A 13,713-nucleotide genomic window follows, 5' to 3' on the forward strand; every position below is an offset into this window, starting at 1 on the left:
ACTGCCATTTTTTACCTAAAGTTTGGATGACTGTTTTCACACGTGACTGGAGATCCAGGCTAAATTCCCTCCTTTGCCTAAAGGGACAGGTCTCACAAAAAGGCACCATTATCACCAGGCTCTAGGGCATTGTATCACCAAGCTGTAATGAAGCTTTCTCAGTCCCACCTGTTGATATTGCTTCCTTGTGCAGTAAGCAAAGAGAGAGAGAGAGAAAGGAAAAAAATCATGACCATGAGACCAAAGGATGAGGGGACATGAATGTAAATCTAAATATGGCTTCCCAATTTACTTTTTCCTTAAGGAAATCACATCATTTGAAAGAAACTGAGAGGCTGCCTTTGGTATATGTTCAGAATAGAATTAGACTTCTAAACTGAGTTTCCTTAATTTTTTTCTTAGCAAAGGAAAGAAATGCCTTTTTAGTAATCCCCTATGTCCCTGCTCCTTCCCCATCTCTGTTTTCAATTACAACAAACATTTCTGTCTTCTTCTGTATTAAAGTAAGGACTTCAAAGTCCCATGCTAAAGCGATTGCCACTTGTAACTTGGCATAGTAAAACTGGTGAGTTTGTAGTGAAGGGTCTGGCAAAACTTACCTCTCTAGTATAAAGATAAGCATCCATGCATGTTTTTGTCTCAATTATTTTTGGAAAGCAGAGGGTGAAAAAACACTTGCAAACATGCTTATGTCACATTCTTGGAACAATTATGCAATGTTAATAAAATAATTTTGCTGCATAAGAAATGCTACCAGATGAAGGGTAAACAGAGGAGGTAATATCAGAGACTGTAAAACATGCACATTACTAACAGCAAAACAATTTTAAGGTAAAGGGGAAAGGACTCAGAAAGGACATTTGTTTTTCTTTCATTTTGTATTCCTAATCGAATTGGTAATTTTGTGCAATTTGGCATCAATAGTATACATGAAATAAAACATAATAATAAAAATAGCTCGTAAAAATTATAATGCTCTCCTGAAAAAAGCGAGGGACACAAACTAGGTGTGAAAATTATAGCATCAGAAAATCATTTATATGAGACAGAGAAATGTCTATGCTTTGAAATGGGAGGTATCTTCAAGTACTAAGCTAAGTTAATATTATTAACAAAAAGAAACTCAGAGATGCAGGTAGAAAGGTCTGGAGGAAAAAATAAACAACAAAAGATCTCTATTCATCTTCAGCAAACATCTGAATAAATGCTATACCACTTACGCAAAATGTATATTTACAGCATCTATGAGCAATTACATGTTGTTAGCTTTACGTAATAGCAAAATATGTACCTGATGTTAAAATTTGGTGTGAGGAGCCGCAAAAAGGAGCCATTTGCAGTAAATCATAGCAAAATTAACTGACACATTTTCTGTTTATACCCAGTTATACAAACAGCACTCTCATATCAAGTAGGGCTATAGACTTCCATGGAAGGAACATACTATGTAGCAAGGAAACACATCAAAAGACACACTAATTAATGAGTCTCTTCTAGTTTATGTTCTTCCTGGAATGACAAGAATTCTAGCCTCACCAAAGACAGTGGCACAGAGTCATTGATCTCTGTATTATTTTTTTACTGTGTTCTGTTCATCCTGTTACCTCATCCTCCCACTCTTCCTCATCCTGTTTCTCTGTTCTGATCTGTGCTGTTTTCTGTTCCATCCTGTCTGTTATGTAGACTGTGCACTTCTGGGGACTGGCCTGCCATCTGTGTTGCCTGACTGTATACTCCCTAGACCAGTGGTACTTAATAGGGTGGTGCGAAATTTCACCACCAGTTTTGTTTCGACACTGTTTCAATTTGTTTCAAGGTTGCAACAGCAAAATCAAAATGAAACAGATATTGTTCAAACAGCTGCAAAACAAAATGAGACAATTCAATACGTTTTGCTGTTCCAATGCTGTTTCAATATTTTGCCCATAGGCTACAATGGGGAAAAGTTTATTAAGGAGGCCATCCTTGAGGGACTTGCCCAGGCTAACATTCTAAGGGACAGCCAGCATGGGTTTGTTGCGGGTAGGTCTTGTTTGACCAATCTCATTTCCTTCTATGACCAGGTGACCTATCACCTGGACAAGGGAGAAGAGGTTGGTGTCATATATCTTGACTTCAAAAGAGCCTTTGATCTGGTATCCCACGATCACCTCTCGGCCAAACTGCCCAGTTGTGGCTTTGGCTCCACCACGATCCGCTGGCTGGGAAATTGGCTTCGTGGTCGGACCCAGAGGGTTGTGATTGATGGCAGTCACTCATCGTGGTGCCCTGTGACCAGTGGGGGTCCCTCAAGGCTCTGTCCTGGGACCCATACTGTTCAACATCTTCATTAATGATGTGGACATTGGAGTCAGGAGTGGACTGGCCAAGTTCGCCGATGACACCAAACTTTGGGGCAAAGCATCCACGCCAGAAGATAGGCGGGTGATCCAGGCTGACCTGGACAAGCTCAGCAAATGGGCAGACGAGAACCTCATGGTGTTTAACACCAAAAAATGCCTATAACTTTGCTATTTCTGGCCTGATTTGGATGAAACTTGCATGAATGGTAGCCCCTTCTGAGGGGATGAAACCTGCCATGTATCAAGGAAATAAGTGCAAGGGGGTTTGGAGAACCTGCACCCCAAATTCTTGAAAGCAAAACTCATGTCACGTGTATGTGTTAAACCACAGTGGGGTTAAAATTGCAGGCATGCTAGCCCCCACAGAGGCCACAAAGCCTTCCAAGTTTCAAGGAGATAGGTTCAGGGGTTTGGGGGAAACTGTACCTCAATCTGCAGACATGCAAAACTCGTGACATGGGTGACACTGTGTGTGTTAAGGTGCAGCAGGGTGAAAGGTGTGGCAGGGCCTAGCAGGGATGCAGTTTTCACCCCCTCTGCCCCAAGACAGACACAGTCAGTTGCACATATACCAATGTCATGAATTTTGCCTGCCAGCAGCTAGAGGTGCAGGGCCCCAGACTCACCCTGCACCTTTCTCCTTGACAGCTAGCAGGCTTCATGGCTGCAGCCAGGTCTGCAGTAGTTTCCTCCCACCCATGCCCCAAAACAGACACAGTTGCACAAGCACCCATGATACTAGTTTTGCCTCTCAGCAGCTAGAGGTGCAGGGCCCCAGAACCCAGAAGCCCCTGCACCTGTCTCCTTGACAGCTGGCAGGCTTTGTGGCCTCAGCAGGGGCTACCATCCCTGCAGCTTTCACCCTACTGTGCTTTAATATGCAAAATGCCACCCATGTCATGAGTTTTGCTTGTCTGCAGATTGAGGTACAGTTTCTCCCAAACCCCTATCTCCTTGAAACTTGGGAGGCTTTGTGGCCTCCACAGGGGCTAGCATGCCTGCAGTTTTGACCCCACTGTGGTTTAACCCATACATGTGACATGAGTTTTACTTTCAAGACTTTGGGGTGAAGGTTCTCCGAATCACCTGAACCTATCTCCTTGAACCATAGAAGGCTTAATGTCCTAAGAAGGAGCTACCATTCCTTCAAGTTTCGTTCAAATCAGGCCAGAAATTACTAAATTAAGGTTTGTTTTGACCTTCCCCATTATATGGGTGAAACAGCGAAACTGTTTTGCCGAAACGAAATGGAACAGAACAGCTGTTTTGAATTGAAACAAAATTTGAAATGAAACGCTGTTATGTCAAAACTTCGAAAAATTGGTTGAAATGGACCGTTGACATTTCATGCAGCTCTAGTACTTAATCTTTGGTAAGCATTCCTAGGATCCACCATAATACAAATAATAAATAAAAACATTAAGAGCCAGTCTTCCACTGTGTGATGAAGGAAGGGTGTAGTCAGAACAGAAACTGGCCTGAGAGCAAACAAAATTCAGGTTGTGGGAATTACATTAAAATACTATATTCTGTGCGATTTCCAGCAAAGCAATAGTTCCCCGACAAGAATTTTAATTTCATTGCTCAGTTATGAAGAGCTCCCAGACTCCCTGGGCTCCAACAGACCTGTTGAAAGATTGCCTTGTGCTTGCAAATGACAATTTTTTGAGTCACTTGTGCTGGGGCACCTTTACGAGACACATCTCCCTGTTTACCAGGACCCACATAGCTTCTAGATACCTCATTCAAGAACAGCTTGGCCAATCATCCATTGGTGCCCTGCGGCTCTCCACAGCCCTGGGATAGACCCAGGAATCGAGATTTCCTCAGCACTGTGCATTTAATTCTGTGTATATTAGTTGAATCTGAGATATTTGGAGCAAAATATTTGGGCCCCAAAGAACTGACATTTTTTGACAAAAAATTTGTTTTGTAAGGACATTTCTGATCAAATATAATTCACATAGTCCCTAACTTATGGGTTGCTGATCCTATAAAGAGTTGTGCACAAGCTCACCACTGCTGCTGTCCCTGGCTGAATCCAGCTCCCCATGCAGTCTGGCTGAAGCAGTGCAAGAGTGGCTTTGAAGCCCTGCTACACTGCTGGGGCAACTGGAGATAGTGACAGTGGTGGGTGAGGGAGGGAGGGGAATGGAGGTGCTTCTGAGCACAAGGTAAAGGAAAGGGCATTGAAATGGGGGAGATTCTTACCTCATTTAGGAATCTTAAAAGAGTCCCCAGCTCACAGTGTAATCTGTCTACCCTGGTTCCATGGGAGAAGTTGGGAGTGGCGATGCAGCGACCTCTGCAATGCAAATCACTGCTCCCACATCCTCCTTTATGAAATCCTTGATCTGACCATATTAGGTTTTATTCAGATTGCACAATCAAAATCAAAATTGCTGTTTAAGACACAGCTTTGCTATTGTCTGCTTTAGAAGCATAATTTAAGTTGCTTGCCTACTTCCCTCAGAGTGTACTTTACTGATTCACAGAAGTTTACGGGAGGAAGGGACCTCCTGAGATCATTGGGTTCAGGCCCCGTGAAGAAGTATTTCCTTATATCTGGTCTGAAACCTTCTAGGAGTTTATGACCGTTGTTCCTGGTTTTCCCCTGGGGCACTTTGGTGAATAGTTGTTCGCCTAGCCCCTGATGTTTTCCCCTGATAAATTTGTAAGCCACCACCAAATCCCCCCAAACTCTTCTCTTTTCTAGGCCGAACAGTCCCATATCTATTTTGAGTATTAAATGTAGGGCAGGTAAGGAGGATGAACTAAGTCATTTATGAAGCACAGAACTAGAAGGTTTAAATATAGTAAATCTTTTCAGAATAGCATAAAGGTGACTAAGCCTAGCCTGAGCTTTGTCTCTATGGATTGTTTGGTTGGGTATGATCTCAAAGAAGGAATGTGGATAAGATTTTGAGAAGTTATATATAGATAATTTATCAAAGTTATGCAGTTACCTGTCTTCGCTGTCTGAAAGTCAGATTGTTAATGAAATAAGGTCTTGTCTCACAAGATAACTATAAATTGGGTTTCAGGATTTATTAGCTATTTAGTCCTGATCCTGTACCACTGGAGTCATTGAAAATTTTGTCACAAAATTTCAGTGAGTGTAGGATCAAATACTATATTTGTTAATCTGCTATATTTGTTTTTACAAGTATCCAAAACATTACATTCATGAAATCATAGTGCTAATGAATCATCATTACTGCAAGGACAGAGATATGGAACTGCTAGAAGTAATGCTTAGAGAAAGGGCTAAGTCCATCTATGATTTCACCCTGTTCTCCGATTACAACCCAGCTCACATTTGCTAAGTACATAATAGAATCCAAATGCAAAGCCTAATAAATTCTGGTAGCGTATTAAACCAAGTAAGGTATACACTCTTTAAAATAAGGTAACTACATGAATTTTTAGACCTTTCCATCTGCAAACTATATCTCTATATTTTGTAGAAAAAAATAAAGGAAAAAATTGATTCAAATGCTAAGGTCATTGTCACCTCTGGTGTTTGAAAGGAGAGTGAGTTATGCTTCATAGTTTCATAAAATGAGATCATTTTAATAAGTGACAAACCCCTACAGAGTCGGTCTGAAAGTTCTTTTTCTATACTGTGACTGGTTAATTCTTTTGCTCCAGAGTAAGCAATCCATATTCATAAGTCTTAGAAAGGAAAAAGGTAACCCCTCTTCTTTTCACCAACTCATTTCCTTAAATGAAGTCTGGGATTTCTGATTTTGTAAATAAAATTTAAAAGAATGTATTCAGTTAGATTCTTTGTTCAGAAAGAAATTTCAGAAATTTCTTTGTTCAGAAAGAATCAGAAAGCATTTTCAGGGGATAAAGAATACAGCGAAGAACAAATTATCTTAATTAGGTATGGTGCTATGTGCCCTCACTAAAGATAGAGGCGAGAAACATTCTTCTTGGGGTGATCAGCTTTAATTCTACAAATTAAAGGAGGAGGAAGGTAAAATAGTCAGAAAAATGTAAAGGAACCTATTGAAATTTAGTTCTGGACTATTTGAAAGGAAAGCCAGTAAATCCCCTGGTAAGTAATGGAATTAGGAAAGGAGGGGATTCAGAATATCTGTATATTTTGTTTTTTTAAATATACTTTTTATTTCATAAATACTAGAACTGTAACTGTCACAGTACAGAAATAGAGAGCAGATGGAACCTATTCCCAGCACTGCCAGGACTTCTTATATAATTTTGGACAGGTGGTATAATTTCTCTTTCCATCCTTCTATCTAACCTTCCCTCATCCAAAATGCAGATATTAATGCACAACCAACATAAGCTTTAAACGAAAAGGTTTTCCATGAAGCCTGTGCCTGTTATTACAAGAGTTCAGTAATAGCACCAGTGGCTGCTGCTCCCTTGCAGCTCTGTGCACTGATGTTAAGTTAGGGCTCCTACGATAGCCCTATCCCTATACTAAGAGAATGTGCCTGCCACACATCACTGCTGCCTCTCCTGCAGTTCTCATACCTCCTCAGAAGTGGGAATACCCCAAAACTACTTTTCCAGGCTTGGGGCATTCTGAGGTATACAGAGATAACTTAATTCCATTTTATCGACAGACTGGAGAAACAAAATAACTGCATAACCCTGACAGGTGGCTCTCGAAATAACAAAGGGAGCTACACAGGAATTGTGGCAACAAGAGCTGGCTTGTTTTGCTATATTTTCTTAAACCTGTACAGAGTTCAGACACACACCCCTGCCGAGTGAAAATGGCAGCCAGATGCCAGCATAAGCTCCTGAGGCCCTGACCACCTGCCACACCACCCCTCTCTCAGTATACCTTTTTATCTCTAGTTAGTATTTGCTAAACAGAGACATTGCAGGTAGTAACTCCACAGGCATTTATATCCACTCATTTCGACCTCAGTGAGGAAATAATAACTTTAAGTGAAATGTTACCAAAATGTCCAAGGAGTTTAGGCTCCTAACACAGATCTAAACAATATAATACTCATGTGATTTGTAAGTCTTCATGGCACTAATGTTAAACCCTTTGGGGGGAGGAGAGGCGAGCTGGGATTAAATTTCAACACTTTTTCAGGTAATGAATATACTTGCTCTGTGCTGCACCCATGAGTATACTAGGCATACTTCCTTCTTCTCTGTATGCTCCAAGTCCCCAAAATAAGCCAATGTACCTTCTAAAAGAACAGATGAGTTCATGGCCTGTTCTGATTTTAGGCTGTATGAAGGCTGAGGACACATATAACAGCTGGACCATTCCCAAATGCAATTGATTAATAACCAGTTCACAACTGTGCGCTAAGCTCTATGGTTCCAACATCAAGTGGTGGGACTGAGCCTGCAGCCCAGCATGACTTGTCGAAGGCAAGTGGAGGGAAGTGCTTGCACCCAGGCTTCAGGAGTTCAAGGAGGGTATGACCTGTAGTTTTTTAACATTTCTGCTTTCCCTTCTTTTCTCAACATGGGTTCAATAAACTCTGGTAGCCTGTAAATAACCAAAGTCTGCAGGGTGCTTGCCAAATGAGGTGGGGAATGAAGGAGGGAAGAGCGCTTACATCTACAATATTGGGTTCTCAGGGGCTGGGCAGGGGCAGGGGTGGAGGTAGGGGATGGGAAACAATGGGGAGGTGTGGTCAAGTAGAGAAAGAGGACATGGCTAGTTTTTAGAAAGATAGCTGTTATTGAACAAGCAGTGCCAGGGAGTTCAGTGATAGAAAAGTGCCAATGAAAGGGGGAGAAATGGGGCAGTTAAGTTCTAGCTGCACAGAGTAGCCAGTTGCAGCAGTGAGGGAAGTATGAAATCACCTCTGTGGGGGATGCCTGAGGCTTGACCAGACCCATGTCACTGAACCCTTGGTCCATGTCTATACCAGACCATGCCTGCAGTGCCATATTCTGCACGTTCAGTTGTTCTCAAGGGGTGGGGGGGATTGACCCATGGAAAAATTAAGCAGTGTGGCACATGCAGCAGCAGCATGTGCCATCCAAAGCCAGAGCCTAGCCAGCCAGAGCCACACTCTGCTGCCAGCCTGGCTCTGTGCGGTAGGATTGCTGCTGCTGCAGCCTTGGAAGGCTTCCAGGACTCCAGGTAAAGCTGTTGGGGCCAGCCAGTGCTCACCCCAGCCTCCCCTACCACATCCGGGGTAACTTGCCATGTGCCAGAGAATGTGTGGCATAGGCATTCCCAGGGACAACTAGCAGTGGCACAAGGTGCACCACCACTAGTTGTCCCCAGGAAACCAAATGTCCACCCACATCTGGACACGGCCTTGGTGCCACACATAAAATTTCACGGTAACCTGATTCAAATAGTCCTTGATTTTCCAGGTACACTTTTGAAACATTCAAGAAACCTTTAAACTGGTTTAAGCAGGCATCTATGTCTGTCTGCTTCAGGTTTAAACCACATTTCAGCTGGTCTAAGTTCTATGTGTGTCTATACCCAAAGACATGCTTTTTGGTACATATCCAATGCTTCTCTACATTACCTCATTTCTGGGATTTGGCAAGTATGGATTAATAGCAAATGGGCCAGGTATACCCCACAACAGCACTCCCAGGTGCAGCTTGGACAAGATATACATGCCCTCAATAACAGCATGCCTCATTTTTGGGTAGATGTGTGGGGGGCAGGGAATTTGACTTAGCAGACTTTTATTGTAGGTTTGGGCCCAGAGTAATGTACATATTTTAATAAGCTTTTAAAAAAATTAGGTTCTCTGTCTAATTATAACTGTTTCCTGACCGAGCTCTTCACTACTGCTGTTTGTTCTTTCTTGTTCTAAATCTGTGTCTAGTTGTTTTTTTGCTGGCACGTTTTGTGTTTAAGTATGGTTTCATGCTACAACTGATTGCCTTGAAACTGCATCTGCTTTTTTTCCATTCCCTTATTAAATTTAACCCATCTCATTTTAGATAATTACCTACCTTTTAACATGATCTCAAAGCAATAAGACAGACTGCAGAGTTATTCTTCCAATAGAATCCAGTAAATATATGCTAGAAAAGGAAGTGGGAAGCAAGAGTACCGAGTAGTTTGTCAGGAAATTTATTTTTTCTGCAAATATTTGAGCAAAAATGTAAAGCTGTTTCTAAAATAAATCTATGCGAAGTGAAAGGTTCAATATCTATCATTTAAAAACACATATTTCCTGAGGAATGTTATAATTTTATCAAGAAATATTACAAATTAATATTTAACTTCAATGACTAGGGCAGAAAAACACAAACATTCTCTTGGTGGAATTTTCCTTAGTTTTTTTTTTGTTATATCAGTGGGGTTAACCTCTCAATTTGAAGAGAAAAGGAGCAGACTATAATTGTAGCTAGACCCCCCTTTTCCCCCATTTGTAGGTGATAAGCACTCTAGAAGAATCTCAAGGCACATAATCTCATCCTTCTTCCTGTTTTGTGCCAGCCAGTAATGTATTTTATAACTAGATATTAAAGAAATGTAACTAATAAGAACTAACAGGTCATTTGTCTTGTTTTATTACTTTTCTGTTTTTTGCTTAAACATCAGGACTGCTAAATTCCATTTGTAATTAAAAATGGATATTGTAGCACATGGGAAACCAATGTGGCAAAAATGGAACTTAGAATAAAAACAGTGCGTATCTACACGTCACCATATGGTGACTTTGCTACAGCGCTGTACTTTAGTACTTAGTTTTCAAAGTACTAAAGCATGGTGAAGTAACTGCCCTTACTGTGCCATGCTGTCAAGTGGCCAACTGGGTAGCTTGCTCTCCCAAGCGTCCTTGCGACCTTTTTCTTTTTTTTCTCCTCCTCCCGAGAACTATACACACATATAGACAGCTGATCTAGATGTGTGTTTTCATAAGACCTCAGCCCACCAGCTGAAATGAGGGACGAGTCTTAGATGAAGATCCACACACCCACGCTCTCCCCTGCCACGTCTTTGGTGTTTATAGGAGTATGTTCAGTACCTGGATGTGTAGTTCCGTCTGGTTGTCATCTGCTGTCCTATGATGCTGAGGGCTCCTCCACCCCTACACCCTCTCTTGGTCCACCAGTAGTCTAAGTGTCCTCGGGTTTTGTATTTAGCTGCCGGGTTCCTCCGCAGGGCCTTTACCTCAATAAAAAATGAAAGGAATCTATGCCTCTTGTCGTGGAGGACTGTCACCCGGCTTTTGGCAATAAACAAAGAAACAAAATGTCAGTGTGACTACTCTCTCCTTCCTCTGTGCATGTCCATAGGATCGCACCTCTTGCACCTTCTATTGGGGTCATCACAGTACCCTCATTTCACTGAGGTCATCATTTATAATTTTTGCTTGTACCCCTTTTAGGGTCACTATGGTACCAGGCTTTAATGGTGCCCCTCTATTAGAGTCTTTACGGTACCTTTTTCTCGTCAGGCTCTGCTGGCTGCCGAGGAGCTTGCAGGCGGTTCCTGACCCTCCCAGTCCACTGTACCTTCCTCTAGAGCTTCTCCGGGGAGTTCCCTCTCTGTAGGAGCCTCCTGCCAGCCCTTCACGTGGCTCTCACAGATTCCTTCACATTCGTTTGGCCCGGCTCTTTCACTTCCGGTCCTACGTTCTCCCCTCCTGCCTGCTCCGGGCTCCTCTTTATATGGTGGTTTGAGTGCCCAGCTCCTCCCCTCCAGAAACACCTGGGTATGAAGAGTTTCAGCTGGGTCCTTTGGTGCTGTGGGTCTAGGGTAGCTGCTTCTGGCTTTGGCATGGGCTCTCTCTCTCTCTCTCTCACACACACACACACACACACATGCACACAGTGCATGTTAGATTTTGTCACAATGTCACCGTAGTGGTGTGCTAAACTGGGAGAGTGTGCTGCTACACCAACATAGCTACTGATCATGTATAGACCCACATAATCGCTACATCGCCATAGCGTGACATGTAGACATGCCCTAAGGTGGGCAAGGAACTGGCTAAAGGGGAGATAACAGGTTGTGCTGGAAAGGAAACTGTCCAGCTGGAGAGCCATTATTGGTGTAACTCCTCAAGAAGGAGTCAAGACTGATCCAATTTAAAATGTTTTTATTAACAATTTTGACAAATCAAATAGGTGTGTGTCAATGAAGTTTACTAATGACACAAAACTGGGAATCACTGTTGAGACAAAAGAGGATCAGAAAATCAGGCAAGGAGGACTGAAAAAATAGAATTACATTACATTAAGAGCATTTTTACATGTGCCGGGTGCTTTTAATTACTGAGCTGCACAAATTAAAAGCACCTGCACATCACTTGTATCAGCAGTCCAGTGTGTTCCTGCAATGAGAAAATGGTGGCAGGGTGGTTTGAACTAAAGCACATCTGACTGGTTTATTTCAAAGCACACCACCATTATTTTCTCAGCACAGGGATGCGCTGCACCGCTGATACATGCAATGCACAAGGCTGCCAGAGCACATCAATTTATGTGCTCCAGCAGACTCAGTTAATCATGATTAATCGAGTCTGCTTCAACACGTCAGATTTCCAGTGCATCAGGGCAGGCTCCCCAAGTGTGTAAGAGCCCTAAGAGTACAATGCTCAAAGTCACTCAGTTGGGGCCTAATACTAATAAAAACCTCTATTAGATGGGAACTTATTAAATGGAAACAAATAAATAGGACGATCTGGGCGCTATAGGCAAATCACAGGAGAAATACAGGATACCATTACGATGCAAATGTAATGGTAATTTTGATCCTAGGTTGAGTGAGGTTAGCTATTTCCAGAAGAGCTTGTATTAATTATTCAAGAAGCAAGGATTTCTTAGGGTGATATTTTTTATTGGAGCAGCTATGTTGGTAGAATGTTTGGGTCTGCTGCACAATAATCAGATATGTCTCCAAATCAGTGTCTCTCAGTTCAGTATCATAAGTATCTCCTGTTCAAATTGAGTCCTTTTGGATTATGTTAAAAGATGGGTTCTCAGTTTTTCTGAAGTTCTTTTGCATAATTTTATTAATGCTATTATCCAAGATTCCCATGAAATCTTATTTGGAATTCTGTCAACAGTTCTTGTCATTAATGTTAAGAAAACGTTAATTAATAGTGGAACAGAGTGGCAGAACCTAAGACCCCTATTGGATCAGACCAATGATCCATTTAGCCCAGAATGTCTCATAAGATAAAGGAAATGGAGAATCCGTCTTATAAAAGAAAGCAGAAGTGCTTGTTTGGGTTAATCTAGAAAAGTAAAGGTAAAAGAGGACAGGATAGCCCTCTAGAAACAATATGAGGGTGGTAGAAATATATGAAGATATATAAAATAAAAAACAAGGTTGGTACAAAAACAGAAGGTTGTAAATCCAGCTATTAGTATTCTTTGATAGGATAGGCTTTCAGTATGAGTAGTGTAGATAAGAAAAAAAATACTTTCAAAATCAATCTTTATAAGTTTATAAAACTTGTTTAGGATGTGGCTGCTTACAACAGCAGGGGGTGATGACCCAGGAGGCCCCAAGTAGTCCTAGGTTCATTCATACATTTTTTTATTGCAGTGCAGGAACTGTGAACAACAGTTACCTGTGATAGCAACTGGTGCAAAAAGTTGTTGAAACAGAGAGAGTGTGACTTTGGGAAGTAAGTGAAAGTAGTCATAAAATACCCAGTAATCCTGGTGAGATGCAGGGCTGTAACGGTGTAGTCCGCAGGAGCTCAAACATTTTCCCATAGCACTTAAAAACTTAAATCTCTCTCATTTTCTCTCCCAGAATTCATTCTAACAAACAATTAAAATATTAGAAGGAAGATTGGGTAAGATTTAGCTGCCATGCCTCTTAATCATGCTTAATCCTGCTGAATTATGTTCATCCAGTGCAAAATGACATCAATTTCCTAGGCATAATCTAGTTTTAGATGTAGATATGATTTGTTCCAAAGTGAATTTCATTGCAAGGAAACAAGAAGCCTTTTCTATAGTTGTATTTAAAGGTCTGTTGTATGGCTTGATTTCAGGACAGCCAGAAATTAATATTGGCTGTGAAAAATACTCACAAAATATCCAAATCCACGATATCCATCACAAGACCCAGTTTAGACTTCCATTAAGAACCGAAACTAATATTTGTGAATCTTTGTGATCCATGGCCAGAAAATGAAGTTCAACAACTTTCTGGAATCACTGATTACTTGATTCGGTCAAGGTTTCTATGCATTATTTTTCTTTGACAAATCCATCTCAAAAGTATCAGAGAAAAAAACAAACTCTTTGCTTCTGTGGAAGGACAATATCTGGTCATGTGAAAAAAACCCACTTTTTCTAACTTGCAGCTAGGCCTAACTAAGGTTTTGCTCTGAATTTAAAATGCTTTTGCCCAGACACAAGTTCTTTAAAATAAGACTACAATTATTTGACTGCTTTCAAAAGCTTTGTCAGCATAGCC

Source organism: Crocodylus siamensis, chromosome 4, assembly GCF_052110815.1.
Source record: "Crocodylus siamensis isolate JL-2025a chromosome 4, ASM5211081v1, whole genome shotgun sequence".
NCBI lineage: Eukaryota > Metazoa > Chordata > Crocodylia > Crocodylidae > Crocodylus > Crocodylus siamensis.